Source organism: Rhinatrema bivittatum, chromosome 16, assembly GCF_901001135.1.
Source record: "Rhinatrema bivittatum chromosome 16, aRhiBiv1.1, whole genome shotgun sequence".
Lineage (NCBI taxonomy): Eukaryota > Metazoa > Chordata > Amphibia > Gymnophiona > Rhinatrematidae > Rhinatrema > Rhinatrema bivittatum.
In genome coordinates this window covers 4,659,534-4,668,348 of record NC_042630.1, presented here as the reverse complement: position 1 = coordinate 4,668,348, position 8,815 = coordinate 4,659,534, and positions in this window count along the sequence as shown.

The window sequence follows — 8,815 nt, the reverse complement described above, 5'->3', positions numbered from 1 at the left end:
GGAATGAGCCCTGCCTGCTCTGCTGTTAACTGTGGGCCTGGGCAGGGCGTAACCTGTATCCCGATGTGCTCAGGATGTGACTTCCTTTTCTCTTACCTTGTACCCATCAGGGCCCCCATGAGCTCTATGAGGGTCTGAATTAAGGATCCGGGGGCAGACCCCCCGCCAAGGTTCATGCCCTGCCTGTTCTGCACTTGTGCTAAGAGGAAGGCTGGTGCTGAGGACCCCATCCCCTGTCCCCCTGCACTCCCCACCATTAAAAGCAAGTTATGTGGAGAAATAACATTCATTTAGCTCGTTTTCCTCACCCCCGCCCACCTCCCTGAAGAATAAGCTTGGCGTTAATCAAACAGCTTTCACCCCACCCCCTCCTCACAGCCGGTAAAAGATGCAGAAGTAGCGCTGAGGGGCTTTTGCCCCGTTTTAAACTCTCAGGCCTTTGGTGTGTATTGGTGTCTCCTCTCCGCCGCCCTCCTGACCTTCGAATGAGATCGCGGGCCACCTTTGTGCTGGATTAGCAGGAAATGAAAGTCACTTTTGTGGCTCACTGAAGGATGGCAGCTTGGGGAATCACTGAAGAAGCCTTTTTTTAAAATTGTGTCTGACCGCCAGAGAAACTGGATAAGTTATTGTGTCACTGGTATCATAGCCCGTACGTCTGCACAAAATGAAACTTTGTGACTCAGACAGGTGCTGGCGGGGTTGTGATTCACCTGTGGTGGTGGACACAGCCCTCAGATAACAATTCACTGGGAAGAGGGCACATCAAGGTCTCCCTTACATCCGACCCAGTCTTAATTTTAATGGGAGTTTCCCACACCGGGTCTCATCGCTTCCCGCGCTAGGGGTCTTGCTGTAGGGATTCATTTGTTGGTGGCCACTGGGCAAAACGTTGCCCACAAATGGAAGTCTGTGGCTGTATCTGTATCTCTTTGAATAGACCTTAATAAAAATAAAAAAACCCATTTAGGATTAGGGTGAAAAGTGCTCCTCTCTGTTCACGAAGTGATGCCACTATCACACCAACATCAAAACGAGGCTCATTCCCCTCCCCTGCCCCTAGGGCTGTCATCTCACTCCAGAAAAACTGAACAGGCTGATCCAGTCCTGGTTTTGAAGTAGGTCAATAGGGAATCAAAACTACAAGTCCCTACATGCAATAGGGCAAAGCCAGGACTGGATTTGCTTATTTGGTCCTTCCCCCTCGCCCTAGCCCCCAGGCAGGGTTACTCCCAGGGACTCAGAGAAAGGAGCCTTTAAAAAAATGTGTATCTCTGTGGTAAAATGTTGACATTTCTGAGGGGTGAATCTGAACTTGTGTTCCACTGAATGAAATCCAGAAGTCAACAGAGGCGCGATTCCTACTCCCATGGCCACAGCTGATATTCATGGCTAATGCAGAGCACACAGGGCGCTGTGTGAGAAAATTCTCAGGGTTACAGTGTCCCCTGTCCCAAAGAGCTTAGGGCATAAAAAGACCGAGAACAGGGAGGTTAAGCAGCTCAGCAGAGGTCTCAGCGGCACGTGTGTGTGTTTGATTGTGTGCGGGGGGTAATTTCTGGGCAGAGGGTCTGGCTCTTCCTTAGCTTTTACAACTTTATTCCAGTTTAATGATTCCTGGTGTCTCCCAGTCCCTGTCTTTAACGGAGAGGGATTTTTATAATACAAAAAAACATTGCAGCTTCTCTTTCCAGAAAGATTTATGGGTCTGAAGAAAAACATTCTTTTTGTCTGGCACAGCTGCAGCAGTGAGAAATATTTTCTCCCCACATAGAATCGACCTCTCTAGCGGGCACAAATTAAATGCTGCTAAGCTGATCACATAAGAACATAAGAAAATGCCATACTGGGTCAGACCAAGGGTCCATCAAGCCCAGCATCCTGTTTCCAACAGTGGCCAATCCAGGCCATAAGAACCTGGCAAGTACCCAAAAACTAAGTCTATTCCATGTAACCATTGCTAATGGCAGTGGCTATTCTCTAAGTGAACTTAATAGCAGGTAATGGACTTCTCCTCCAAGAACTTATCCAATCCTTTTTTAAACCCAGCTGTACTAACTGCACGAACCACTATAACCACAATCAGTAAAGAGCCTTAATCGAGGCTGCAAAGCCTGGTCCAGTAACACTTAAGTTGGATTATGATGGAGTACGACATGGAAGAAGTAGAGGAGGGAGAAAGAAGCAAGTGGAAAGGGGACTTTGTGTCTGGGAAAAGGATTTAAAAGAACTTTTCATTTTCAAATGTTGACCACTGATCAGTGCAAGGGATCTTAATCTTCTCAAACCTTCCATATCTGAGGGGAGATTCCTCTACCAGAGCTGGGATAGAGACTCAAAATTTACTCTCCCCGTGGCTCAATAATTTCTGAGCTTTCTAGACAACTCGGGCCCAGAGCATAAAACTTCCCTTAATTGTCTGTGAGACTTTTTAATTTCCCAGATGGACAGAACACTGTTTTTTCTCCTTCTCACCCTCTTAAAGCATTTAAGACTCCTGCGCTGCCCTTGCCTGATCCATAGTGGAGAAGAGGAGGCGACGCTGCTGACAGGTAAGGAGAAACCCCAGGCAATCCTGTAACACATGACTTTAATGCTTTCTGTGAGCTCAAGTGAAGCAGTGCTTTGCCCATAGAAATAGCCTTTCAGAAAATTGCTGAAATGACCTGTGCATAAAATCACGCACATACGGGAGAGAGCGTTCCAAGGGGTGGAGTCTGGGCAGGGATGGGAATTACAAGCACACTTTTTGGTTTAAAAAATATTCTACACATAAAATCTCCCACCAAAACTAAAAGCAGCAAACAGCAGGTGTAATTGTGCGCTCAGAGCTTTGCCAGGATGATTTTCAACACGAAGTTACACGAGTAAATGAGCTCTGAGCATTGGTGTAATTTCGGTGCATAATAAAATATTGTTAGAAAGATCTGGAAAAACAAATGTTGACACATGATTCTGTTATGAAATTCAGTTTAGCAATGGCGACATTACACTGATTGAAGCAGATAGATACCGACCACGAAATAATATTCCCATTCATTTTTGGTGAGCACAAGCATTTTTCAAAAAATACTTTGACCCACTTAATTGTTTGGAGTTTACCTTTTGATGGGGTTAGACTTGCTCCTTTTTTCGTAGTGATGCACATGGATTACTGCCAGATTTATGTTCTGCGCAAGCAGAGGCAAGAGAGGTACAAAATGCCCGAGAGTTGGTTTTCTTTGTACAGATTTGAACCAACTGCAACATTTGCTAAAGGAAATAATTGTCTGCACCTTCTGGAAAGGGGAAAACATGTTCGGAAAAGAAACCGTGCATGCAAAAATTCATGTCAAAGCTGTGGGGTCTTTTCCCGGATTGTAAACTTTAGCATTTTGAGGTGAAATTTGTCTGAAGTTTTTCTTGCTCATTATTTCTGTGGAATATTTTCCCTTTCAAGAGTAGCAGAGATGTGCTATTAAAAGAACTGCATAAGAAAACTGACTTACGGATTTTTAAAAGTTTTTTCACCTACTATTACACAAAACTTAAATCCGTTGCTTTAGGAATCTGTGCAAGTCAGGAAGAGGGATTTCAGGACAAGATAAGCCCAGACTGGCCACTGGATATTAAATTAGGAAGGATGTAATTAAATCTAGCAGCTTACATAGAGCAAGAGTTTCCATGTTTGCACCTGGCAGTGAGATCAATCTATGAGAGCTCGATAGAGACGGGAGCTTTCCTGCCTACTGAGGGCCTTTCCTCAGATTCATCTGCAGGATTACTACTGATAAAGGTCCTGTAAATACCTCCAACATGGTGCAAATAAAACCTAATGGATGTGCATGCCATACTCACAGCCTGCTCTGTCAGGATCTTCAGCTTCCTGTGGGTTATCTTTCCTGATGGAGAGATATTAGCAGTCTTTTTGAAAATTGGTGGACAGCCTGCAGGAAAAGGATCCCACAGGCTTTCTTTCAATGTGAACAGTTTGAAAACTGCCCCCATAAAATACATCATCCCTGGTTTACTTTTAACTAATTGTAGCATTTGGACCTAATTTCCAAAGCATTTTCATCCAGTGCAGAATAGGATGAAAGTTTGGGTAATAGAACACTTCGTCTGTACAATCTCCTCCCAACACAATGCTAATGAGTTTAATGGGACACCCAGTGAGGTGCAGAACAGTGACTGTCAACATCTGTTAAAATGCTGCAAAGTGGTGGGCTTGGGGTATTAAGGAGCAGCCGACAATCAACGGGGCAGCCACTTCCTGAATTTTCAGAGAGATCCTTCGGGACCTTTCCCCACCAGGACTGCACAAGGGTCCCTGAACTTGATGTTCCTTTTCTGTTTCCAGGACTCTTATGACTCAGGTATCAGCCCCCAGGTGACTTTGATTCAGGACCCAATTCATGATACTGAATCTGGAGTCACTGGGATGATAATATAAGCCCCAAAGTGTTGTGTAAAATTGCTGCCCTGCACAAGTGACGGTCATGCACCCAGACAATCACGACAGGGTGTGCATCCCTCTTACCTTGTGCAGAGATTCTGTCACCTCCTGAGACACTTCCTTCTTGAGGGTTTGGTGAGACAGTGGCAGTGGTTTTTATGGGATGTTTTTGCATAGTTATGTTTAATATCAAGGTTCAGTTTACAGATGCAAATGGAGAGAAAATCTTTACAAGACAATTAAACCTCTCACTCCGTTTGTATCTGCGTGACAGAATGGCACAGATGCTGATTTACAAATGTCTAAGGATCGCTTCTGTTGCGCAGGAGGTGGACCCTTGAGCCAAGGTGGAGTTGACGCTACCCACAGGGTGAGCCCTACGGGTTCCCACCGTCAGCAGGCGGAGCTGGCTGACTGACGGAGACCGGCTGGAGCTTCGCCAATACCAACCCTCATTCCCCGGGGCCGGCTGGTCTTAGGTGGGTCTCCATCCGAACTCTTCCCAGAAGCGAGGTGAGAATCAGCCAGGGGCCAGCAGCGGTGACTGAGACTGGAGAACAAGTCCAGACGAGGCAGAATCCCAGAGACTCGGACGCCTAGGGGAACTGGGATCAAGACAGAGGGCGTCCGAGTAAGAACAGGCCAGAGTAGATTCAGCAGAAGCGTGGTAGAACAGGCTGTGATCAGGGCAGGCGGCAGACGAGGAGTAGTGGAAAAACGGACACAGGTCAGACCAGGAGACAAGCAGAGGATGGTCAGGCAAGGCAGAGGTCGAACCAGGAGTCAAGCGGGAATGTAGTCAGATGAAGCAGAGGTCAAGCCAGGTATCAAACAGTAGCGTAGTCAAGCAGGGTAGACACGGAACTCAGGAACAGAAACGGATACCAGGAGTAAGGCAGGACCAGGAATCAGGAACAAACCGGGAACCAGGAACACAGAGGAAACGCAGGAACGAGCAACTAACACAACAAGCATGGAGACCTGTTGCCAAGGCAAGGAAGCACTGGCTGGGCCCGGCCTTATATACCAGGACCCAGTGACGTCATCATCCGGGGCCGCAGGGTGGATTCCCGCCGCGGCCCCTTTAAAGGTAGACCAGTTGCGTATGCGCCTAGGGAGAGGTATGGCGCGAGACAGCGACGTCTTCCCGCGGGGAGGCCCGCTGCGGAGCTGGGAGCAACGGAGGCAGCCCAAGTGCCCATGGCCGCCAGAGAGGTGGAACCAGGCGCCGAAGCAGGCAAACGGGGGTAAGTGGGCCCGACCGCGGTCCTGTCACGACCGGCACTCGTAACTGTTGTGGAATTGACCACCTAAGAATGTGAGCACAGACTGTATGTGCTCTTTACACAATTTTATGAGGTCTCTGCCCTCTATCAAAAAATTATCAACAAAAGTACCAAACAAAAGTATCAAAAAAATCAAATAGATCAATATCAGCTTCCATGTGTGATGTTTTTTGAACTATACTGTTATAAGTTACATCATATTTGCAGTTGAATAGTGGGTTACAGTGACATTTAAGTCAATGGTAATGATGTCACACTGTGCTATTTTTCACAGGATCAATGTCACAAGTCACAATGGCGGATAACTCAGTGACATTTAAGTCAATGCTAATGATGTCACACTGTGCTATTTATTTATTTATTTTTAGATTTTTATATACCGGTGTTCCTGTATGAAATACAGATCACATCGGTTTACACTGAAACATAAAATTACGCCAAGAGGCGGTACATATAACAAGGTTATAGAACTTGGAAACAGGGAAAACTAGATTCAAAAATTAACATTGAGAAAATTGTAAAGTCTCTTTGAGTATCCAAATCATAAAATAAGGCGTAACTGTCTAAAGTTAAATGTGATCATTTATTTGTCACAGGATCGATGACACAATGGAGGATAACTCCCTAAATGTCACAGTGACCTTTAAGTCATGACACAGTGACCTGTAACTCAATGCTAATGATGTCACACTATGCTATTTCTCAAAGGATCGATGTCACATGTCACAAAGGTGGATAACTCCCTAAATGTCACAGTGACCTGTAACTCAATGGAAATGATGTCACACTGTGCTATTTCTCACAGGATTGATGTCACATGTCACAATGGTGGATAACTCCCTACATGACACAGTGACCTTTAAGTCAATGCTAATGATGTCACACTGTGCTATTTCTCACAGGATCGATGTCACAAGTCACAATGGTGGATAACTCCCTACATGACACAGTGACCTGTAAGTTAATGCTAATGATGTCACACTGTGCTATTTCTCACAGGATCGATGTCACAAGTCACAATGGCGGATAACTCCCTACATGACACAGTGACCTTTAAGTCAATGGAAATGATGTCACACTGTGCTATTTCTCAAAGGATCGATGTCACATGTAACAAAGGTGGATAACTCCCTCCATGACACAGTGATCTTTAAGTTAATGGTAATGATGTCACACTATGCTATTTCTCAAAGGATCGATGTCACATGTAACAAAGGTGGATAACTCCCTAAATGTCACAGTGACCTGTAACTCAATGCTAATGATGTCACACTGTGCTATTTCTCAAAGGATCGATGTCACATGTAACAAAGGTGGATAAATCCCTAAATGTCACAGTGACCTGTAACTCAATGCTAATGATGTCACACTGTGCTATTTCTCACAGGATTGATGTCACATGTCACAATGGTGGATAACTCCCTACATGACACAGTGACCTTTAAGTCAATGGAAATTATGTCACACTGTGCTATTTCTCACAGGATCGATGTCACATGTCACAATGGCGGATAACTCAGTGACATTTAAGTCAATGCTAATGATGTCACACTGTGTTATTTCTCACAGGATCGATGTCACATGTCACAATGGCGGATAACTCAGTGACATTTAAGTCAATGCTAATGATGTCACACTGTGTTATTTCTCACAGGATCGATGTCACATGTCACAATGGCGGATAACTCAGTGACATTTAAGTCAATGCTAATGATGTCACACTGTGTTATTTCTCACAGGATCGATGTCACATGTCACAATGGCGGATAACTCAGTGACATTTAAGTCAATGCTAATGATGTCACACTGTGTTATTTCTCACAGGATCGATGTCACAAGTCACAATGGCGGATAACTCAGTGACATTTAAGTCAATGCTAATGATGTCACACTGTGTTATTTCTCACAGGATCGATGTCACAAGTCACAATGGCGGATAACTCAGTGACCTTTAAGTCGATGCTAATGATGTCACACTGTGCTATTTCTCACAGGATCGATGTCGCATGCTGTGATTCTACGCCTGCTGAGCTTCAGGAACTTACTTCCCCAGGAGTTTACGCAATGCGTTTTTTTATCTCCTTGTAGACAAAGGGATTCAGCATGGGTGTGACAGCTGTGTAGCACACGGACTGGATCTTACCAAGGTCTGGGGAAGACACGGAGATGGGTTTCAGGTGCATGCAGAAAATGGACACGTACATGCACACAAAGGCCCGAAGCGGCTCACAGCAGAACATACCCTTCAGGGGGTGCATCCCTGTGAGAGACGCAGGCGGAGGTTACGTAGAAAGAAAGGTACCCATTACCCCATACTAATACCACTGACAAGGCGCCTTAGCATCCTGGGCAGTTGCCCATCTTGTCCGCCCTGCTGCTGGGCTTGAGAAGAAAGAGAAACATGATTTCTGTCCTCTGTGGTTTCTTAGCCACTCTTGCTCCTTTCATAAAGTTTCTAAGTCAGTCTTCTCCCCTGCTCTGATGAAGAGCAGAAAGAGGCTCTCCTGTGCCCCTAAGCCCTCTCTTTCACAGAGCCCTACCTGCCTCTGCACAAGCTGTCACTCCCATTTTCCCCCCCTTTTCAGGTAACCTGCCATAGCTTCTCCCTGCAGCTCTTCTGTCACACAGCTTTCTCTCTCTCTCATACAGAACTAGGGCTCCCATCTCTTTTTTTGTTTGTTTTATTGTAATCTGTGTCCCTGTGGGGCACTTAAGGTCTGTCGGAAATAGCTGCAGTTAAAAGTGAAGCTTTTTATTTTTCACACACAGGCAGCTGCTTTCTCTTTCGCACAGGTCGCCCTTCCTGAGAGACCCTGCAGGGAATTTGCTGCTCTTGTCTTTTATTATTCCCCCCATTCTCTTTTCTAACTCGTTTTTACAACAGCAGCAGCCACATTACACGGGCCGCTCCCCCGCCTGAAGCGCCACTGCCGAGCAACGGCTCTAACCGCCCTCCTTTACCAACTCCCCCGCCCATCAGCCACGAGCCTTCCCGCCCTCGCCCCGCCCACTCAGCCACGAGCCTTCCCGCGCGCGCCTTCCCGCCCTCGCCCCGCCCATCAGCCACGAGCCTTCCCGCGCGCGCCTTCCCGCC